Genomic DNA, 23,820 nt, shown 5'->3' on the forward strand with positions numbered 1-23,820 from the left:
GAGTTCCTCCTCCTAGTCATTGTGCCCAGGGAAGGATGGGTGAGTGAATGAACAGAATGCAATATATGAACAACAACCCAAGTAAAATGCACCCTAGAAAAAATCCCAAGTGGTCAGAAGCTACCACAGATGCGCAAACAAAGCCAAGATGATCCAAAACAATTAAAAAAAAAAAAGGGAAGAGGGGAGTGAGACTAATCTCTCAAGGTAGACAAAGCAGGGTGATCTGCTTGTTCCTGGTTGAATTTTGGTCTGTGTGTTAGAAGATGCTATATCCCGGTCAGGAGGGGTTAAGATGGCAGAGGAGTAGGGGACCCCTTTTTCAGCCGGTCCCCTGAGTTGAGCTGGATAGGTACCAGACCAGCCTGAACATTGAAGGAATCAGCCTGAGATGCAGGAAGATAAATCTGAATCTCTACAAATGAACATCTCCAGCACTGAGTATTGAGGTACAAGGCGAGGAGCCATGAAACTGCTCACAGATATCAGAAGATAAATGGAAGGGAGAGGGAGCCACTGCGATCGGGCGCCAGGAAGTGGTAGCCACCTGCACGAGGCAGCGGGCGGACTCACTGACCGGCACCCGCGAGAGAGCAGACTGACACCGTGAGCCGGGGAACGCGTGCGACCAGACTGAGGGCTGGAGCTTTGGAGTGCGCACGGTGGCTGGCAGCTGGCTGCTGGTGGTATTAGAAACACAAAGGACAGAGACGTGCCAGCCCTGGAAGTGAGGGCTGGGACGCCGGGTGTGGGGTGCACATCCCGGGATGCTGCAGGATTGAGCAGCACCAACAGTAACAGAGTTAAAGTGGCTAGAACATCAGTGGAGAATGGTCCACGATCTCTCTGTTCTGAGACAGAGGCTGAGATTTGGCCACTGCTGCTCTGTCTCTCAGAAGAGGCACAGCAAACCTCCAGGGAAAGCCGCCAGAGAACAAAAGCCTGGAAATACCGGCTCACAGTGTATCCATCCCCATCTCCCCTCCCAGGGGACACAGAGAATCTACCCAAACAGGGTTGCCTGAGTATCGGCGCGGCAGGCCCCTCCCCAGAAGGCAAGCTGAAAAATAAAGAAGCCCACATCCCTAAGGTCCCTATAAAACAAGGGCTCACGGCCTGGGTCCCAGTCAATAATTTGGGCTCTGGACAACCCTGCAACCTCTCCTCATCAGAATGACGAGAAGGAGAAATCCCCCCCAGCAAAGAAAAGACAATGAGTCTGTGGTCTCTGCCACAGAATTGATGGATATGGATATAACCAAATTATCAGAAATGGAATTCAGAGTAACAATGGTCAAGATGATGTGTAGACTTGAAAAAAGTATTAACGAAAAAGTTAATGAGAATATAGAAACTCTAAGGGCGGAAATGGGAGCAAATCTGGCAGAAATTAAAAATTCTATGAACCAAATGCAGTCAAAGCTAGAGGCTCTGACGGCCAGGATGAATGAGGCAGAAGAACGTATCAGTGAATTGGAGGATGGGTTAGTAGAAGAAAAAGCTAAAATAAAATCTGGACTCAAAAAAATCCACGCTCAGGAATGTAGGTTACAGGAGATTACTGACTCAATGAAACGTTCCAATGTCAGAATCATCGGCATCCCCGAGGGGGTGGAGAAAAACAGAGCTCTAGAAGAGATATTTGAACAAATTGTAGCTGAAAACTTCCCTAATCTAATAAGGGAAACAAACATTCATTTCCAAGAGGCAGAGAGGACCCCTCCAAAGCTCAGCCATGACAAACCTACACCATGTCATGTCATAGTGCAATTCACAAATATTAGATCCAAGGATACAGTATTGAAAGCGGCCAGAGCAAAGAAATTTCTCATGTACCAAGGAAAAGGTATCAGAATTACAACAGACCTGCCTACACAGACCTGGAATGAGAGAAAGGGGTGGGGGGGCATTTTTAAAACTCTTTCAGAGAAAAACATGCAGCCAAGGATCCTTTATCCAGCAAGGCTGTCATTCAAAATTGATGGAGAAATAAAGACCTTGTAGAATAGCCAGTCACTGACAAATTCTGTAACCACAAAACCAGCCCTACAGGAGATATTAAGGGGGGGGATTCTATAAAAGTAAAAAGGCCCCAAGAGTGATACAGAACAGAAAGTCACAATCTATGGAAACAAAGACTTTACTGGCAACATGGCATCACTTAAATCATATCTCTCAATAATCAGTCTCAACGTAAATGGCCTAAATGCTCCCATAAAACACCACAGGGTTGCAGATTGGATAAAAAGACATGACCCATCCATTTGCTGTCTACAAGAGACTCATTTTGAACCTAAAGATACATTCAGACTGAAAGTAAAGGGATGGAATACCATCTTTCATGCCAATGGACCTCAAAAGAAAGCTGGGGTAGCAATTCTCATATCAGACAGATTGGATTTTAAACTAAAGACTATAGTTAGAGACACAGAAGGGCACTATATTATTCTTAAAGGATGTATCCAACAAGAGGATATGACAATTATAAATATCTATGCCCCCACAGGGGAATAGTAAGATACACAAGCCAACTCTTAACCAGAATAAAGAGACATATAGATAAAATTACACTAATAGTAAGAGACCTCAATACTCCACTATCAGCAATAGACAGATCACCTAAGCAAGAAATCAGCAAAGAAACAAGAGCTTTGAATTCCATACTCTACGAGTTGGACCTCATAGATATATATAGAACACTACAACCCAGAACCAAAGAATACTCATTCTATTCTAATGCCCATGGAACATTCTCAAGAATAGACCATGTTCTGGGTCACAAAACAGGTCTCAACCGATACCAAAAGACTGAAATTATTCCCTGAATATTCTCAGACCACAACACTTTAAATTAGAACTCAACCACAAGGAAAAATTTGGAAGAAACTCAAACACTTGGAGAGTAAGAACCATCCTTCTCAGCAATGATTCGATAAACCAGGAAATCAAAAATCAATTTAAACAATTTATGGAGCCAACAAGAATGAAAACACAATGGTCCAAAACTTATGGGATACAGCAAAGGCAGTCCTACGGGGAAAATACATAGCCATCCAAGCTTCACTCAAAAGAATAGAAAAATCTAAAATGCAGTTTTTATATTCTCACCTAAAGAAGCTGGAACAGCAACAGAGGGACAGGTCTAATCCACACATGAGGAAGCAGTTGACCAAGATTAAAGCAGAAATCAATGAATTAGAAACCAGGAGTACAGTAGAGCAGATCAACAGAACTAGAAGCTGGTTCTTTGAAAGAATAAATAAAATTGACAGACTGCTGGCAAGACTTATCCAAAAGAATAGAGAAAGGACCCAAATTAATAAAATTATGAATGAAAAAGGAGAAGTCACAAACAACACCAATGAAATTGGAAGGATTATTAGAAACTTTTATCAACAGCTATATGCCAATAAATTAAGCAATCTGGAAGAGATGGGGGCCTTCCTGGAAACCTATAAACTACGAAGAATGAAACAGGAAGAAATTGATTTTTTAAACAAGCTAATTAATTATGAAGTGATTGAATCAGTGATAAACAACCTTCCAAATAACAAAACTCCAGGCCCGGATGGTTTTCCTGGGGAATTCTACCAAACATTCAAAGAAGAAATAATACCTATTCTCCTAAAGCTATTTCAAAAAATAGAAACAGAAAGAAAGCTACCAAACTCATTCTATGAGGCCATTATTACCTTGTTCCCCCAACCAGCCAAAGACCCCATCAAAAAGAATTACAGACTGATTTCCCTAATGAATATGAATGCCAAAATCCTCAACAAGATCCTGGCTAATAGAATCCAACAGTACATTAAAAGGATTATCCATCATGACCAACTGGGATTCATACCTGGGATGCAAGGGTGGTTCGACATTCGCAAATTGATCAGCGTGATACATCATACCAATAAGAAAAGAATAAGGAATCATATGATCCTCTCAATGGATGCAGAAAAAGCATTTGACAAAATACAGCATCCTTTCCTGATTAAAACCCTTCAGAGTGTAGGGATTGAGGGTACATTCCTCAATCTCATAAAAACCATCTATGAAAAGCCTACAGCAAATATCATTCTCAATGGGGAAAAGCTGGAAGCCTTTCCCTTAAGATCAGGAACATGACAAGGATGCCTACTCTGACCATTACTATTCAACATAGTTCTAGAAGACTTGTAACAGCAATCAGACAACAAAAAGGGATAAAAGGTATCCAAATCAGTGAAGAAGAAGTCAAACTGTCTCTTTACACAGATGACATGATACTCTATATGGAAAACCCAAAAGAATCCACTCCCAAACTATTAGAAGTTATAGAGCAATTCAGTAATGTGGCGGGATACAAAATCAATGCTCAGAAATCAGTTGCATTTCTATACACGAATAACGAGACCGAAGAAAGAGAAATTAGGGAATCCATCCCATTTACAATAGCACCAAAAACCATACGTTACCTTGGAATTAACTTAACCAGAGACGTAAAGGACCTATATTCTAGAAACTATAAATCACTCTTGAAAGACATTGAGGAAGACATAAAAAGATGGAAAGATATTCCATGCTCATGGATTGGAAGAATTAACATAGTTAAAATGTCCATGCTACCCAGAGCAATCTACACTTTCAATGCTATCCCGATCAAAATACCGAGGACATTTTTCAAAGAACTGGAACAAATAGTCCTTAAATTTGTATGGAAACAGAAAAGGCCCCGAATCTCCAAGGAACTGTTGAAAAGGAAAAACAAAGCTGGGGGCATCACAATGCCGGATTTCGAGCTGTACTACAAAGCTGTGATCACAAAGACAGCATGGTACTGGCACAAAAACAGACACATAGACCAATGGAACAGAATAGAGAACCCAGAAATGGACCCTCGGCTCTTTGGGCAACTAATATTTGATAAAGCAGGAAAAAACATCCGGTGGGAAAAAGACAGTCTCTTCAATAAATGGTGCTGGGAAAATTGGACAGCTACATGCAAAAGAATGAAACTTGACCACTCTCTCACACCATACACAAAAATAAACTCCAAATGGATGAAAGACCTCGATGTGAGACAGGAATCCATCAAAATTCTAGAGGAGAACATAGGCAGCAACCTCTACGACATCGGCCAAAGCAACCTTTTTCATGACACATTCCCAAAGGCAAGAGAAACAAAAGATAAAATGAATTTATGGGACTTCATCAAGATTAAAAGTTTCTGCACAGCCAAGGAAACAGTCAGAAAAACTAAGAGGCAGCCCACGGAATGGGAGAATATATTTGCAAATGATGCTACAGATAAAAGACTGGTATCCAAGATCTACAAAGAACTTCTCAAACTCAATATACGTGAAACAAATAATCAAATCAATAAATGGGCAGAAGATATGAACAGACACTTTCCCAATGAAAACATACAAATGGCTAAGAGACACATGAAAAAATGTTCAAAATCATTAGCCATCAGGGAATTCAATCAAAACCACACTAAGATACCACCTTACACCAGTTAGAATGGCCAAAATTGACAAGGAAGAAACAACAATTGCTGGAGAGGATGTGGAGAAAGGGGATCCCTCCTACATTGTTGGTGGGAATGCAAGTTGGTACAGCCACTCTGGAAAACAGTGTGGAGGTCCCTTAAAAAGTTAAAAATTGAGCTACCCTATGACCCAGCCATTGCACTACTGGGTATTTACCCCAAAGATACAGACGTAGTGAAAGAAGGGCCATATGCACCTCAATGTTCATAGCAGCATTGTCCACTATAGCTAAATCGTGGAAGGGGCCGAGATGCCCTTCAACAGATGACTGGATTAAGAAGCTGTGGTCCATATATACAATGGAATATTACCCAGCTATCAGAAAGAACGATTTGTCAACATTGGTGCAACATGGACGGCACTGGAGGAGATAATGCTAAGTGAAATAAGTCAAGCAGAGAAAGACAACTATCATATGATTTCTCTCATCTATGGAACATAAGAACTAGGAAGATCGGTAGGGGAAGAAAGGGATAAAGAAAGGGTGGTAATCAGAAAGGGGAATGAAGCACGAGAGACTATGGACTATGAGAAACAAACTGAGGGCTTCAGAGGGGAGGAGGGTGGGGGAATGGGATAGACTGGTGATGGGTAGTAAGGAGGGCACGTATTGCATGGTGCACTGGGTGTTATATGCAACTAATGAATAATCGAACTTTACATCAGGAACCAGGGATGTACTGTATGGTGGCTAACATAATATAACAAAAAAACATTTTAAAAAAAAGATATCATCTGAAAAGATAGAACTAAAATTGAATACATAAAAAAATGAGAGAATATATATATAATTGAGTAAGTAAAAAAAGGATTTGAATGGGCCATAGATATATATAACGTAGATGTGAAAAGTATAAGTTAAAAAGGGACTTAACATAAGTTGGAAAATAAGAATCTTTTTGAAACGGGGAAAAGGTAAAAAAGAAAAAAAAGAAATGTAAAATTTTTAGCCTGAATGATAAACGAGTTGTGAAGAAACACCTGGAGATAATTATTATTTTCCCCTGGTGCTGGAGTTTTGCAGTCCTATGGGATCTATAAGCTTCTCATTCACCTGTTCTGTGAGTCTGTCTTCCGGGGGAGGGGCCTGCTGCTCAGCTTCTCAGGTGTCTTTGCCTGGGTGGAATTGCCCCATTCCTTGTTAGGGGAATGGGCTTCAAGTGAGCTGGTGATCATTGTGGCATTTGTTCCCCAGGCAGCTTTCTGGGCCTCTTCAAAGGGTCAGAGCAGATATGGCCATCCCAGGGTCTCCAGCCTAGAGTTGCAAGATAGCCCCCCCCCATACACCCTCTAGATCAAACTATCTCCACCTTTGCATGCACTAAACTCCACAGATTCATGTGGTTCTCAACCCCTTCAATTCTCCAGGGGGTTTCCCCAGGGCCCTGGAGCATCACTGAACTCTGTGTCCTTGCGACTGCAAGCAGCTGCAGGCTTAGTTGCCTACTCTTGTTAATTTCAAAATTCTCTGTGTACCACTACTTTTTGCCATTTTAATTACTCTGTGTCTTGGTGTGGACCTCCTTGGGTTAGTTTTGTTGGGGGCTCTCTGTGCCTTTTGTATCTGGATTTCCATGTCCCTTTCCAGATCAGTAATTTTTCAGCAATTATTTCTTCAAATAAATTTTCTGCCCCCTTTCCTCTCTCTTCTGGGATTTCTCTAATATGAATGTTTTTACACTTGATAGTGTCAGAGTTCCCTAAGTCTAATTTGATTTATCATTATTTTTTTTCTCACCTGTTCAATTTTATTGCTTTCAATTACTCTGCCCTCCAACTCACTGATCTGTTATTCTCCTTCCTCCAGTCTATTATGTATTGCGTGTGCTGTGTTTTTTATTTGTTCCTGAGTTCTTTAACTCTGATTGGTTCTTTATGTTTTCTATCTCTTTGTTAAAGGTCTCACTCAGGTGTTCCACTCTTTTCTAAAGTCTAGTGAGTATCTTTATGACCATTTGAATTCTCTATCAGGCATATTACTTATCTCCATTTCATCCAGGTCTCTTGCTGTGATTTTGTCCTGTTCTCTCATTTGAGACATATTCCTCTGTCTCCTCATTTTGTTTAACTCTCTGTGCCTGATTGTATGTGTTAGGAAAGTTAGCTACGTCTCCTGCTTTTGAAAGTAGTGGTCTTATGAAGAAGAGGTCTTGTAACACCCTGCAGTGCAATGTGCCCTGGTTGCCAGAACCTGGCACTTCAAGGGTGTCTCCTATGTGTGTGCTGTGCACCGTGCTGTTGTGGCTGAGCTGCTTTTGCCTTTGGTCCAGTCATCTGCAATGACTCTCCACCTGTTGTGGGAAGGGTTTGGTCCCTGTGTCATTAGTGGGCCAGTCTGGGGCCACCTTGGGCTTCAGTTGAGTCAGACCAGGCATTTGCCAGAAATGAAGTAGCCTCAAATGATACTTTCTCTGTGTTGTCTCCTGAGAAGTTTTCATTGATGGATGGGGCCTGCAGCCAGACCAAATGTCTGCCCCCTGCCCACTGCTTGGACTGCAGTCTGATTGTTATGTGTGGTTGTCTTTCCCTCTCCCCAGGATAGGAGTCACTTTGGAGGGTACTGGCCCCTGTACAGGCTACTAGCACATTGCCAGGTTTGCAGTATCATTTTGGATGGGTTCCATCCAAGAGCATATTAGAAGGGGTAGATCTACTGAAGTGAGGAGTGGGAGGAGGGAGGATTGTGGAGGGAGGGCTGCATGCTCAGTGTTAGCAAAGTTTATACAGGTCTGTTGTGGGAAGAGAACTGGAGCTGAAGCCTGGCTGGAGGGGCTGTGTCTGAAGGATCACAGGGCAGGGCACACTGTTAGCAAGTTAGTGTCAGCACCTACAGGTGGCAGTGTGTTTATGCTGGGGGGCAAGGTAGGGAAATGGTGCCTGTCAGCTCCTTTGTCCTGGAATTCTCCCAATGATCCCTAACCCTTCAGCTCATGCTGTAAGATGAGTAAAGAAATTCCCCTACCATATGCCTCAGGCATTTTCACACTGCTGCTTCTAGGCTATAACCGTGTGGGGTCTTTGTTGTGCTATCTTTTTAAGGGTGGAGACTCAGTTTCCTCTCACCCTTCCAGCTCTCCCAGAGCCAAACCCACTAATTTTTAAAGTTCCAGGTTTTAGTAGCTTGTAAGAAATTGGGAAATTCATCTTTCTTATGTGGGATCCCTGGGTGGGCACCTGTTTCTTTCTCCTCTTGGTGTCTGAGCATCTCTCCTTCCCAGGGACAGTCCTATGGTCCATTTAGCTCCTGGCTGTGTCTCTGCCTCTCCTTCCTTCTTCCATATGATGTCTTCTCTATATTTAGTTGTGGAGAGTCTGTTTTGCCAGTCTTTAGGTCATTTTCTGGATTATTGACGCTATTGTGAATGTTATCTAGTTGAATTCACGGGACAAGGTTAGTTTAGGTTCCTTCTACTCTGCCAGCTTTCTCAGAAGTCATCTCTGTATTTTAATCAGTGCATTTAAACTGTTTACATTTAACAGAATTCTGATATATTAGAACTGATGCTGCCATTTTATTATTTGCTTCTGTTTGCTTCATAAATTTCTTGTTCCCATTTCACTTTTCTTACCTTCTTGTGGGTTATTTGAACATTTATTAAGATTCTACCTTGATTTATTTAGAGTATATAGCTTCGTGTAACTTTATTAGCCATTGCTTTAGGTGTTCCAATATATAGATGAACTTATTGTAGTGTACTAATATTGACATTTAACTCTTTCTAGTGAAGTATAGAAACCCTATTTCTATTTAGGTCCCTTTACCTTCACACACACTTTTAAAATATAATTGTTGTATTTCTTCCTTATATATTAAACACCTCATGAGGTGGTACTATAACTTGCTTCAACAATCAAATATAATCTAAGAAATTCATAAAAGCTTGAATAGTCTTGTATATTTACTCTTATTTTTACCTATTTTGATGTTCTTTCATTTCTGAAGTTCAAAGCCTTTCTTTTAGAGAGCTTTCTTTAGCCATTTTTAATTTTTATTTTTTAAAGATTTTATTTATTTATTTGAGAAAGAGAGCATGAGCAGGGGAAGGGGCAGAGGGAGAAGCAGACTCCCCACTGAGCAGGGACCCTGATGTGGGGCTTGATCCCAGGACCCAGGGATCATGACCTGAGCCAAAGGCAGACACTTAGCTGAATGAGCCACCCAGGCCACCCCTCTTTGGCCATTTCTCAAACAGTGGGTTCGCTAGCATAAAATTCTTAGTTTTACTTCATCTGATAGTGTTGTGATTTTGCCCCTTCATTCTTGAAGGATATTTTCACAGGATATAGACTTCTGGTTTGAAGTTTTTTTCCTTCAGTACTTTCTTCTGTCCCCAGAGTTACAGCTTAGAAATATGTTGTTATTAAAATGTATTGTTTCTCTCTGAATGTTTTCAAGATTTTTTTCTTTGTCTTTAGTTTTCAGAAATTTAATGACGATGTGTCTTGGCATGGATGTCTTTGAATTTCTTTGAATTTATCCTGTTTGGAGATCATTTAGCTTCTTGAATCTGTAGATTTATGTCTTTTTCCAAATTTCAGAAGCTTCAGACATTATTTTTTCAAATACTTTTTCAGTTCCACTCCCTCTCCTCTCTTTCTGGGTTTCTGACAGCAACATTAGCCCTTTTGTTTTTGCCCTAAGGGTCTTTGAGATACTGTCATGTTTTTGTTTTTTGTTTTTAAGTCTTTTTTTTTTCTGTTGCTCACATTAGGTAAATTCTATTGATCTGTCTTCAGATTATCAGAATCTGTCCTCTGTTATGTCACCTCTACTATTGAACTTATACAGCAATTTTTCAATTTGATTAGTATATTTTTCAGTTCTCTAATTTGCATTTGTGGTCTTTTTATAATTTGTATTTCTTTCATTAGTTTTTCTATTTTTTCATTTGTGTCCAAAAAATTGTAGTTGCTTGTTGAAGCATTAACATGGCTTCTTAAAATCCCTTGCCAGATAATTCTAGTATCTAATTTGTCTTGATGTTGGTGTCTGTTCATTGTCTTTTTTCTCATTCCTGTTATGACTGATGTGATGAGTGCTTTTTTACTAACTACTAGATATTTTGTGTATTATATTAGGCTGTGGATCTTACTTAATCTTTTTTAGCAGGTATAGTGCAAGGGCTAGGTGAGTCAGGGCTAGCAGGTGTTAGCTTCCTGTCAGGCTCCTCCAGAACTTCCTGGCTAAAAGGCAGCACTGACTCACACTGCCTTGTTGCAAATGGGTGGGGGTGAAAGTTCAGGTCCCTCCTCACCTCATTGTCACCTTCCTGCCAAAAGTGCATTGACTCACACCACCTGTGGCCTCTGAGTGGGATTGTATGAGCAGCTCACTGCTTGGCTCTGCTGCCTCCAAGGAAAGTGGGCTGAACAGAAGGCTTACTGACATCACTTTGTTACTGTGGATAGGGGTGGATGGATGGTTAGGCCCCAATGACATGAGGGGAGAGGAGAAGCAGATTGTCAGCTACCCTTCCTTGCACCACTCTATTCTTCCTCATTGATGCCAGGTAAGGGGGAAGGTCAACTCCCCAATGGGCCTTGATGACAGGGGCAGGAGAAGTGAAGCCTAGCTGTAACTAGTTCTGCCTTGTACTGGCTTGTGAAGTTTCATTGCCACAGTGTGGGAGTGGAACCTCAGCACAATACTTTATCCTATTAACACTATTGTGAAGTAGGGAGACATCAGACCTACCTGCTTCCAGATAAGTATGGAATCCTAGCCCCTCCAACACTACATTCTCTCTTGTGTATGGAGTTCAAAAATATTGTGGCTTTGCTTTCTAAAATGTCCTGTCTTTATTCTTCTTCCTCACATTAGTCTAAATCTTTTCTTTCCATTATCTCTGTTGTCCCTGTCCTGCTTGATTTTCATTCCACTATAAGCAATGTCTTCTCAGTGTGGCACCTTGTCCTAAAAGGGAGCCCTGGCAGGTTAATTCAGAGTTCATAAAGGCTATACTGCTCTATCCCCTTTCATCTATCTTAACACAGGCCCCTTATACCCATGTGGTACTGGAGACAACAAACCTCCTTTTTGAGCTGTTGTTCTCCAATTGTCCCATCTCATTGTTTTGCTTGCTTCTTCCTGCACAAACCCACAGGCAGGGGGTTTGTCTCCACAACACAACCCATATTTTGGCCCTTGTGGGGATATCTTTATCATCTTTTTATTTTTGTAAATTTGTGTCTGATGTTTAATGTTTAGTCTTGTTTTGACAACTAGTTGCCCTACCTTTTTTAACGTGGCAATTCAGAGCAATTAAACAACTTTACTGCCACTGTTGTCATATTCCCAGAATCCTATCCTTCTTTCCAGTCTTCATCTCCTAATGTCTGTTCTTCTCGGAACAACAAGTTCGTTGTTCTCTGCATTGTTCCTTCATGGGTGAAGTGGCATCACATGTGTTCATAGGTTATCCAAACAGAAGAGAGAATTCTCATATTGAGTCAATGACTTGATTTAAGGCATCCATCCTACAAGTTCAATGATGATAATTACAGTAAAGGAAAAACTTCAGCTACACTTTTGGGACAACAAGTATGTAAGAATGAGATGTGCTTTTTGAATTTAAAATTTCTTTATCTCCTCCAGTGGAGGAGATAATGCTAAGTGAAATAAGTCAAGCAGAGAAAGACAATTATCATATGATTTCTCTCATCTATGGAACATAAGAACTAGGAAAATCAGTAAGGGAAGAAAGGGATAAAGAAAGGGGGGTAATCAGAAGGGGGAGTGACGGAGGGCTGGAGGGGGGAGGGGGGTGGGGGAATGGGATAAACTGGTGATGGGTAGTAAGGAGGGCACGTATTGCATGGTGCGCTGGGTGTTATACGCAACTAATGAATCATGGAACTTTACATCAAAAACCAGGGATGTACTGTATGGTGACTAACATAATATAATAAAAAACATTTTAAAAAAAAGAAAAATATGGAGTAAAGGCTCACTCCTACAATGTACAGCAACAGCCATCTACATTTTTTTTTTTGATTGGGCTAAGATTTATACAAGGGGCTGACTGTGCCTACTCCTGATGGTAAAGGTCAAAGGGCCCCAATTTTTGGGAAAGGAGGAATGCAGAAATAGGAAATAAGCCAGAACCTCGTAGCTAAGTTGTATACATAAGAATATATTTTAATTTTATATGTGAGTTTCTCTTATCTAGACTTCGCAACTTCAACCATTATAAGGGATAATTTCCAATTCTCAATGACATTTAAAGATCATCAGATACAAAATGAGGCTATGATGGCATTGCACATTTTCTTCTTAGTGTGGAATGCTAAAGTATTGGCAAAAAGCCATAATTTAGCTTTATGAAGCAAGGAATTCAATTGTTGTGGTTCTCGCTGTTGGAGCCATTCTATAAAACGAAACAGTTCAATCCCTCTGTATAATTTATAAGAAATCAAATTAATGGTGCTGTAAACTACTCAAATATGTTTATCCTGTTCAAATGATAATCATACAAGATTTTTTCTTAGAAAACTTATTCCTGAGTAAAATGTCTGATAGAGCTACAGGATAATGGGGTAATTACTAGAAGGTCTCAGGAAACAGAAAATTTATGACATTATGTATATATGTATGTTCCTTTAGCTAAAATGTTAGTTTGAGCAGCCATGTCTAAAAGTGCAGTACATTTCTGAATTCTCATAACATTATTAAGTTTAAAATGTATCTGAAATTTTATTAGAAATTTTGTTTAAATAATACATTTAGTGTGGCTATTGTTTAATTCATTTTAAATACATATGTTTGATATTCTATGTGCTGTGCATAGGTTGTACTCAAATATATATATGCAAGTTTAATAGATTATTTCATACAGGAATTTTATTTTGGAAATTTTGTTACTTCTTACTTAAAAATGATTGTTTTCGAGGAGACAGGGGTGGCTCAGTCGGTTAGGTAATCTGCCTTCAGCTCAGGGCATGATCTCAGGGTCCTGGGATGGAGTCCTGGGTTGGGCTCCCTACTCAGTGGGGAGTCTGTTTCTTCCCCTCTCTCTGTCCCCCCAACTCATGCTCTCTCTGTCTCAACTAAATAAACAAAATCTTTTAAAAAATAAAATAAAATAAAAATTTTTTAAAATTATTTATGTATTTATTTGTCAGATAAAGAGAAAGCATGAGCAGGGGGAGTGGCAGGCAGAGGGAGAAGTAGGTTCCCTGCGGAGCAAGGAGCCTGATGCGGAACTCGGTCCCAGAGCCCTGGGATCATGACCTGAGCCAAAGGCAGATGCTTACACAAACTGAGTCACCCAGGCATTCCAAATTTAAAATTTCTATAATGGCATTGACATTTCATAATGACACATGATAAAAATAAATATGTATGCAGTTAAAACAAAAATATAAAACTCTGGCCACAAGACTGAGAGCAAAAGATTGATTCCTTCTTACTGATGTTTTTGTGAAATATTTTCAATCAGAGGCTTGGAGATTCCATAGTTTACAAGGAATAGAGATTAAAATAAGTACTGAAAATCATCTTTTATAGTGAAATAGAAATATGTTCATCAAGAAATTAATATAATCTCTGTAATTGAGAATCAAAGAATAATTCAAAACCCTTAATTAAAGGAAGCCTATCCTTCTTTTAGAAATGCCCAATTTTCTATTGGTGCTCAAGCTTAAATGGAATTTATCATGTGAAATTTGCAAAAGGAAATAATGAAAAATGTACTGGCAAAGTCTACTAATAGGACTTTATATTATGAATAATAATAGTTGAGTATCCCAAAATTCCAAATAACTAAGGCTGCTTCCCTCCAATAACTCTGAAAGCAGTTTTTATTTTTATTATTTATTTATTTTTTTCAACATTTTATCTTATTTTATTTTTTATTTTTTTAGAGAGGGAGAGAGGCTGGTGAAGGGCAGAGGGAGAGGGAAAGAGAGAATCTTAAGCAGGCTCCACGCCCAGCACAGAGCCTGATGTAGGGCTCCATCTCATGACTCTAAGATCATGACCTGAGCTGAAATCAAGAGTCAGACACCTAACTGAATGAGACACCCAGGCACCCTAAGTAGTTTTGATTTTCAAAGACTCAAATCTAATGACCTTTCTCATAACCTTTAAAATCCTTTTCTTCACTCGAAACACACATTGACTTATCCACATAAATTTGAAAAGCAGCTTCTGATTTGCTACTGGGTCCCCATAGAGACTAAACTCCCTAAACATGGGATAGCAACTGACTACGTGACCCAAAACATTTATCAGGAACATGATCATCTATTTCACTGAATCAAAATATTGGATGTGTGTAAGGTTATTCCTTTGTTAAATGGAATGGTAGATGCAAGACCAGAAGGTACAAGCAAACTGTATAAGCAAGTGGTTCACACTCACATGGTACATATTCCTACTGCCTCAACACGTGACCCTCCGTGCACCTTAGAGCCCCATGGGAAGTCCACTATAAACATTTGACATTTCCAGAGGAGGAAAAAGCACCCTCCTCGGGTTACAAATATGTCTGCAAGGTGTGGTAAATCATATAGCCCCATTCACGGGTGACCCTGAAAGACTCTGACACAGAAAAATTCTCCCTATGGGCAGAGTTTTGAGAGGTATATTTGGTTGTCCACTTTGTATGGAAGGAGACATGTGTTGTTTTTGTTTTACATATGGAATGCTTCATGAATTTGTGTGTCATCCTTGCACAGGGGCAATGCTGACCTTGTGTATTGTTCCAGTTTCAGTATCTGCTGCCAGAGCAAGCACGGAAGGAGACATCTTGAGTCATACTGATTCAGGGACACCTGGGTGGCTCAGTCATTTGGGCACCTGCCTTTGGCTCAGGTCATGATCCCAGAGTCCTGGAATCGAGTCCCACATTGGCTTCCTTGCTCAGCGGAGAGCCTGCTTCTCTCTCTGCCTGCTGCTCCCCCTGCTTGTGCTCTCTGACAAATAAATAAATAAAATCTTAAAAAAAAGAAGAGTCATACTGATTCATGACCAATGGCTCGGTGAGTTGATTGGTATTCCAGGGCTAGGAAAAAATATAACTGGAAAATTAACAAGGAGCTCTGGATGTACTTCTAAGAATGACACAGAGTAGGGGGATATAAATGCTCGTTAGGGGATAAGAGATGAGAGGGTGGAAAGCGAATGAAGTCTCGGTGTTTATACTATGGCTCCTTACGCTGAGCTGTGAGTTGGCCGTTATGTTTCTCTTCGTAAGGCCACGGCTCCCTTTGGTACAATCTTTTCTGCCAGATTGTAGTAATACTTCCTGCCTCCATGGCAGTTCTCGTGGTGACAATGGCTCTCTACTGTCACTAGTCACAGGTGACTAGACTCACCAACCCTGCCCACGTTTGTTATTAGGTCTCCTTAAGTATTCCATTGTTTCTTAACTGACCACAGCAACCCTGATCATACACTGCACAGGAGTGGAAATTTTTATTGCTTATTATCCCAGCACCTAGAATGAGGTCTGTCACACCGCAGGTTTTCAATAAATGTTTGTTGAACGAATATGTGTTTCATCCACTTTCCATTAAGACATTTCTAATTTCTTAAGCATCATTAGTAATCAATTTTCAAAAATGCATGGTATCTGGTGTTAAAATAGATGTGAGGAAAAAGCATAAGTTGGTATAGCCTTTCTTCTGAACACTGTTTGTTTGCATTTATCAAATATTTAACATGTACACATTTTAACTGCGCAAATCTACCATTTAGGCATTTGTGCCAAAGAAACAATCATATATATATATATGCAAAAGATGTATGGACGATGACGTTTGCTATGTATTATTTATAATACTGAAAATTGGAGACAAGCTGAACATCAATCACAAAGAGATTGATTAAATCAACATGTTATGCCCCTACAATGCAGAAAAGAATGATTTAGTTCTACAAAGCCTGACCAGATAACTGGATCAGGAGACAACTTTAAGTGTAAAAACAAGTTGTAAATAAGTAGTAACCACGTTTTTTGAAACATACATTGTTAGCTTTAGCATAAAGTCTAGAGTTAAGCATCAGTTAATATTGGTTTCATTTGGAAGATGTGATAAGAGGGAGCTAGCTTTCAGTATCCAATCATCACTGTTGTATTTTGGTCAAATTGAACATGTACTTAACATTTTCAAAAGAAACATTTAAATATATTTACATTTAAAAGATAAACAGATGTAACTCAAGTATTTAAAAAATAAGTCTTGTTCAGCACAGAGCATGAGGGCAATAAAATATCAATCAAGTTACAAAGCATACTACAAAACAAATATAGTTGGGTTGACCATTTCTTATACTGTCACATTTAGCTTTTGCATTTACAAGTTCAAGGATTTTTATCCAGAAAGGTGCATTTATTTATGTTATACACAACTGATAAATTATTGAACACTACATCTGAAACTAATGATGTACTTACTATACGTTGGTTAATTGAATTTAAATTTTTTAAAAAATGCTTCTGTCTTCATGAAAGAAGGTCAGTTGAAAAAAATATTTATTTATTTTAAAGATTTTAGCTATTTGAGAGAGAGAGAGAGAGAGAGAGAGAGAGAGCTGGGGGAGGGCAGAGGGCAAGGAACAAGAAGACTTCCTGCTGAGCTGGGGGCGGGGGGCGGTGCTCAATCCCAGGACCCTGAGATCAGGACCTGAGCCAAAGGCGCAGGCTTAACCAAGTGAGCCACCCAGGAGACCCCAGAAAGCTGCATTTAATGAAAAAGAAGGGTATTTGATTATTAATAAACCAATTACATCATTTAGGGAAAATAACATTTTTCTTTTAACTTCCCAAAAAGAGCCCACAGGACACCGATCAGGGTCCATGTTTGCAAAGATAAAAAAACTCAGTCTGATTAAGGAGACATATCCACGACCCTCGGGAACTGTCCAACATAGAATATTCCTTTCCCAACTGGAGTAAACCCAGACTCCTTTCACGTTGGCCCCTGACCTGGCGGCAGGGGACGAACGTCCTCAGACCCCACCTACTGAGGCTGGAGGACGCGCCCAGACCCGCGCCGCCAGGGCCGTTGGGGAAGCGCGAGGCGGAAGGACGCCCCTGGACGCGGGGGGCAAGTTGGTCGGATGCGCCAACGCTCAGAACTAACTACGGAGAAGCCCCCAAACGCCAGGGAGCGAGGCTGCAAGACTCGCCACGTGAGCGGCTGCGGCGGGGCTGCGGAGGAGCTGAGAGAGCCTTCACCGCCTGCAGAGCTCCGCCCACCGCGCCCGCCTCCCTGGGCTAAGAGGAGGCTGAGAAAGGCGCTGGCTGGCCGGGGCCGCGTCTTAAGTGGTATTGGGTGGGGTGCGCACGAGGGCTTCCTAGGAAGAGCAAAGCTTTATGCGTTTGTTCATACAGATTTCACTAACTTGTTGAAGACTCTGTTCTTTTTCCCCCTATAAGACCCAATTTTAAAAATCATTGTCATAGAAGAAGTGATTGGTATTGTGAAATAATAGTGACCAGATATATGCTGAGTATATGTAATTCAGTAAAAAGATGTTCCTGTGATATTACGCCTGTACGTCCCTAATTTGGTTGAAAAAAAAAATCAACAAGATACTCATTGTAAGGTTTAAGCAGGATCATCTCTGGGAATTGTGATTTGCTTGATAACCATTTTCTTATTTTGCATTGTGTGTACTTTTGTATATTATGTACTTTTGAAATTTACTTTTTTTCCCCTTCCTTTCCTGGGATAAACTCTGTTGGTCACAGATACTTTCCTTTATAGTACTTTTGTGCTCCATATTCGAGTGTCTTATTTACACTTCACAACCTTATTCCCAAGAGATACTTGTATCTTGACTTCTCTGGGCAGCTTTGAAACAAACAACAACAACAAAACCTCAAAAAAAAAAAAAAAAGAAGAAGAAGAAGGCACATTGATGGAGAGAGAATCCCCCTTTTTTTGTATTACAAAAATTTGAAAAACATAGGAAATGGTAACATGAACATCTATATATAGCCAACCATGCCCTTGATTTAAGAAACCTTACTTAACCTTTTGTCATACTTGCTTGGTTAGTTTTTGCTGAAATTTCCTAAAGTAAATTAACAAAGATAATTTTGGTGCTAAATGTGGCTCTATGCATACCTTTATAAAATCAATACATTTTCCAATATAATTCCACTTAACAACTGTAATGTACCTTAATATTCTTAACTGCCAGTCCACATTCAAACTTCCAAATTGTTCCCAATGTTCTTGACAATAGTTGCTTTTCCCAGTTGGGTTTGATGGAGGACATACCTTGTATATCTTGGTAAATTTCAAATTTAACCAACACCTGGGGACTGAGAGAACCTGGACAGGAGAGACTATGGAGGACATCTTCCAACCATCTAATAAGGAAGAAACTACAAAGTAATGTCGAGTTGTAGAGGCTTATGGCAAATGTGATCTTGAATCTGGCTGGCTCACCCCACAAGATGGGTCTGCCTGCAAACTTCTGAGAGGAGTGGAGTGGGCTTGTGACCCAGAGGGCAGGAGCAGGAAGTCTTAGGGACGTCCCAGGCTCAACCCCCAGAGTCAGGCTCCCAGATGCAGGTGGGGCAAAGCCATGTCAGGAGCAGGTGATCAGTGCAGGCCAGGCAGCGCGGGGACATTGTGCCTAGATCCGCCTGCAGCGCAACCGGAGTAAAGCCGCTGTTGGTGGCAGGAAGGGAAAGCGTATTTATATTGCAGACTGTGAGCTTGCCAGAAAGCAGAGGTGGTGGGTCTGTGGTGGAGCCCAAGTTCTGAAGCCAATAAGCCCTTGGTAAATTCCAACTGTCACCTGTAAGCAGGGGCTAGAAAAGGAACCTGGGTAAGAGGTTTTTCAACTGACAATGAGGATATTAATAATGATTGCTTCATGGTGGTGTTTTGAAACTGGTTAGATAAGTCTAAGTTGTAAATCAAACAGCCTAGTTCAGGGTATTAAGCCCTGAGTAAGTGACAACTGTTGTTATATTTAGAAGACACTTTGTCCCCTTTATTGGATAACTTATGTAAACCTCACAACCATTCTAACCATTCTATGATGTTGGAATAACCATTTGCATTAAAAATAACAACCGAAGCTCAGGTTGGTGGAATGATTTGCCCAGGTCACAAGCTAGCAGTGAGAGAGTTTGGATTCAAGGGCAGGTGTGCTTTACTTCCAACCTCAGGCTTTGTGTATCTATCACACCTGCTTAAAACCAGCACTGCAGCCTTCAGAGCAATTAAAAGAGTGACCTGTCCCCAAATAGCCACGGATATAATGGCAAGTGAATGTAGATAGAATCTACCATGTGTCAGGTGTATTCTGGGATTTCTGGGGTCTCCTTAGATCCCTTGAGTCAAACAGAGCCTCCTAACCCCCTGACGCACTGGCAGGCTATATTTTCAGTCTGAGATTATAATAAACTCCAAGAGGGTCAGCTTTGTGGCTTTTAAATTCGTTCCCTGTGGCCCATGTCCCAGTTCCTGGGAAATTCATTTTAGAGCAAATCAGCTCTTGTGAAACAGAAAGCAAGGGGACTCTAGATAGGAATGTCCTCCTTGGAAGAGAGCACCCCTTCACCTTAGACCTCTCTGTAGAGTTTCAGAGCAGATACAGAAGAGCCCACAAAGGTCTGCACAGTCAGAAGCAGTTCTTGATCCCCCTGTCAAGAATGAGCCAGACTCGGTGATGCCACCACATTCAGAAGCCACAATACTGTGTGACAGTGGGAACTTTGGGCTAACCTTGAGAAGAGCAAGGTAAGCTGGGGTGGCCTGGGTATAGCTTGCTCAGGAAAGGCCACTTCATTGGACAGCTCGTGAGGGGGAGGTCTGGGGATACCTTTAACCAGGAAGTGGGCCCATGCTTTACAGATGCTGCTGTCACACATGTCAATCAGCGCATGGGACACTAGTGATGTTATCTTTACCTCATAGAATTTCACAGTGATGGTTCATGAAGAGTTTCCATGCTCATCTACTTTTGACTCATTTAAAACTTTGGAGAAATTGGATCTTAAATTGTCAGGGAAATGTCCAGGGCCACCTATTTGACAGATCTGCAAATCAAAGACAGACCCATTCATTTGGTCTCAGGTCCCTGTTTCAGTTCATTTATCTTTATTGAAGAGTAGTAATCTTTTGTATGGCTATTCCACAGCTTATTTATCCATTTACCCATTGATACATATTTGGATTATTTCCAGCCATCAATATTTATATACAGGTTTCTATGTGTGGACATACGACTTCATCCACTTGGTTAGTACCAAGGAATGAACAGGATTCCTCAGTCTCATAATAAGTGTATGTTTAACATGATAAGAAGCTGTCAAACTTTTTCAAAGTGATCGTACCAGTTTTCATTTCTATTAGCAGCGCGTGAGGGTTTTAGTTGCTCAGTATTGCCACCAGCATTTAGTGATGACAGGGTTTTTGTTTGAGGTGCTTACATTAGTTTGTAATGGTATTTAATTTTAGTTTTAATTTGATTTTCAAAATGTCTAATAATGATTATGTTTTTGTACGGCATCTGTTCCTTTTTTCTTATTATTATGTTATGTTAGTCACCATACAGTACATCATTAGTTTTTGATGCTGTGTTCCATGATTCATTGTTTGTGTATAACACCCAGTGCTCCATGCAATACGTGCCCTCCTTAATACCCATCACTGGGCTAACCCATCTTCCCACCCCCACCCCCGAAACCTTCAGTTCGTTTCCCGGAGTCCATTGTCTCACATGGTTCGTCTCCCCCTCAGATTCCCCCCCTTCATTTTCCCCTTCCTTCTCATAATGTCCTCCCTGCTATTCCTTATGTTCCACATATAAGTGAAATCATATGATAATTGTCTTTGCTTGACTTAATTCATTTAGCATAATCCCCTCCAGTTCCACCCATGTCAATGCAAATGTTAGGTAATCATCCTTTCTGATGGCTGAGTAATATTCCATTGTATATATGGACCACATCTTCTTTATCCATTTGTCTGTTGAAGGGCATCTTGGCTCCTCCCACAGTTTGTGGGCATTGCTGCTATGAACATTGGAGTGCATGTGGTCATTCTTTTCACTACATCTATATCTTTGGGGTAAATACCCAGTAGTGTAATTGCTGGGTGATAGAGTAACTCTATTTTTAACTTTTTGAGGAACCTCCACACTGTTTTCCAAAGTGGCTGTACCAACTTGCATTCCCACTGACAGTGTAAGAGGGTTCCCCTTTCTCCACAACCTCTCCAACATTTGTTTTTTCTTGCCTTGTCAATTTTTACATTCTAACTGATGTAAGGTGGTATCTCATTGTGGTTTTGATTTGAATCTCCCTGATGGCTAATGATGTTGAACATTTTTTCATGTGTCTGTTAGCCATTTGTATGTCTTCTTTGGAGAAGTGTCTGTTCATGTCTTCTGCCCATTTTTTTGACTTGATTATTTGTTTTTTGGGTGTCGAGTTTGAGAAGTTCTTTATAGATCTTGGATACCAGCCCTTTATCTGTAGTGTCATTTGCAAATATCTTCTCCCATTCTGTGGGTTGCCTCTTAGTTTTTTGGTTTTTTTTTTTTTTTTACCATTTCTTTGCTTCTGTGGGTTGCCTCTTAATTTTGTTGACTGGTTGGTTCCTTTGCTGAGTAGAAGCTTTTTATCTTGATGAAGTCCCAAAAGTTTATTTTTGCTTTTGTTTTCCTTGCCTTTGGAGACGTTTCTTTTTTTTTTTTTAAGAAGTAAAATTTTTACTATTTGCAGATGACATGATACTCGATACAGAAAACCATGAAGATCCCGCCAAAAAACTATTAGAACTGATCAAAGAATTCATTAAAATCACAGGGTACAATATTAGTGTGCAGAAGTCTGTTGCATTTCTATATACTATTAATGAAGCAGCGGAAACAAAACAAAACAAAAAAAGAAAACAATGCTATTTGCAATTGTTCCCAAAATAACATACATAGAATAAACCTAACCAAAGAAGTGAAAGACTTGCACTCTGAAAACTACAAAACAAAGATGAAAGAAATTGAAGATGACAGGAAGAAATGGAAACACATTTCATGCTCATGGGTTGGAAGAACAAAGATTGTGAAAATGTCTTTACTACCAAAGCAATCAACACATTTAAAGCAATCCCTATCAAAATATGAACAGCAGTTTTTACAGAGCTAGAACAAGCAATCCAAAAATTTGTATGGAACCACAAAAGATCTCCAATAGCAAAAGCAATGTTAAAAAAGAAAAACAAAAGAGGAGGGTCCATAATTCCTGTCTTGAAGATACATTACAAAGGTGTGGTAATCAACATCATATGGTACTGTCACAAAATCAGACATATAGATGAATGGAACAGTATAGAAAACCCAGAAAGAGACTCACATTTATATTAATGAAAACGTGGCATGTATGTTTAATTGTGTATATATATATATAGATTATATATGTATATATAAATATATAAAACAGAATGAGTCAGTCAGAGTAAGACAAATACCATATGATTTCACTCATATGTGAATTTAAGAAACATAGGAGCAAAGGGGGGAAAAGAGAGAGGCAAAGCAATAAAAAGACTAGTAACTCTATAGAACAATTTGATGGTCACCAGATGACAGGGTGTCGGGGATGGGCTAAATAGGGGATGGGGATTAAGGAGTGCCCTTCTGATGAGCACCAGGTGTTGTGTGCAAGTGTTGAATCACTACACTATATACCTGAAACTACTATTATGCTGTATGTTAACTAAACAGAATTAAAATAAAATCTTTAAAAAAAAGTTAGGTGATAACAAATGATCTAATTTTAGGTGCAATGGGCAATTGGTGAGGAGAACATAGGTAGTAACCTCTTTGACATCAGCCACAGCAACTTCTATGTTCTCCTCTAGGATTTTGATGGATTCCTGTCTCACATTGAGGTCTTTCATCCATTTAGAGTTTATCTTTGTGTATGGTGTCAGAGATTGGTCCCGTCTCATTCTTCTGTATGTAGCTGTCCAATTTTCCCAGCACCATTTATTGAAGAAGCTCTTTTTTCCATTGGATATTTTTCCTGCTTTGTCAAATATTAGTTGACCATAGAGTCGAGGGTCCATTTCTGGGGTCTGTATTCTGTTCCACTGATCTATGTATGTTTTTGTGCCAGTACTATGCTGTCTTGATGAACATAGCTTTGTAATATAGCTTGAAATCAGGCAAAGTGATGTCCAAGCTTTGTTTTTTCTTTTTTAATATTTCCTTGGTGATTTGGGATCTTTTCTGGTTCCATAAGAATTTTAGGATCATTTGTTCCAGCACTTTGAAAAATGGCATTGGTATTTTGAACAGGATGGCATTGAAAGTATAGATTAC

The 23,820-nt window shown here is 40.1% G+C and overlaps 1 pseudogene; it reads right to left on the bottom strand.

The window, feature by feature from the left end:
- Window positions 1–15,158: 15,158 nt before the first annotated feature.
- On the bottom strand, window positions 15,159–15,259 carry LOC121100167 (annotated as a pseudogene).
- Window positions 15,260–23,820: the final 8,561 nt, after the last annotated feature.

This window comes from Ursus maritimus, unplaced genomic scaffold (assembly GCF_017311325.1).
Source record: "Ursus maritimus isolate PB19 unplaced genomic scaffold, ASM1731132v1 scaffold_34, whole genome shotgun sequence".
In the NCBI taxonomy this organism is placed as follows: domain Eukaryota; kingdom Metazoa; phylum Chordata; class Mammalia; order Carnivora; family Ursidae; genus Ursus; species Ursus maritimus.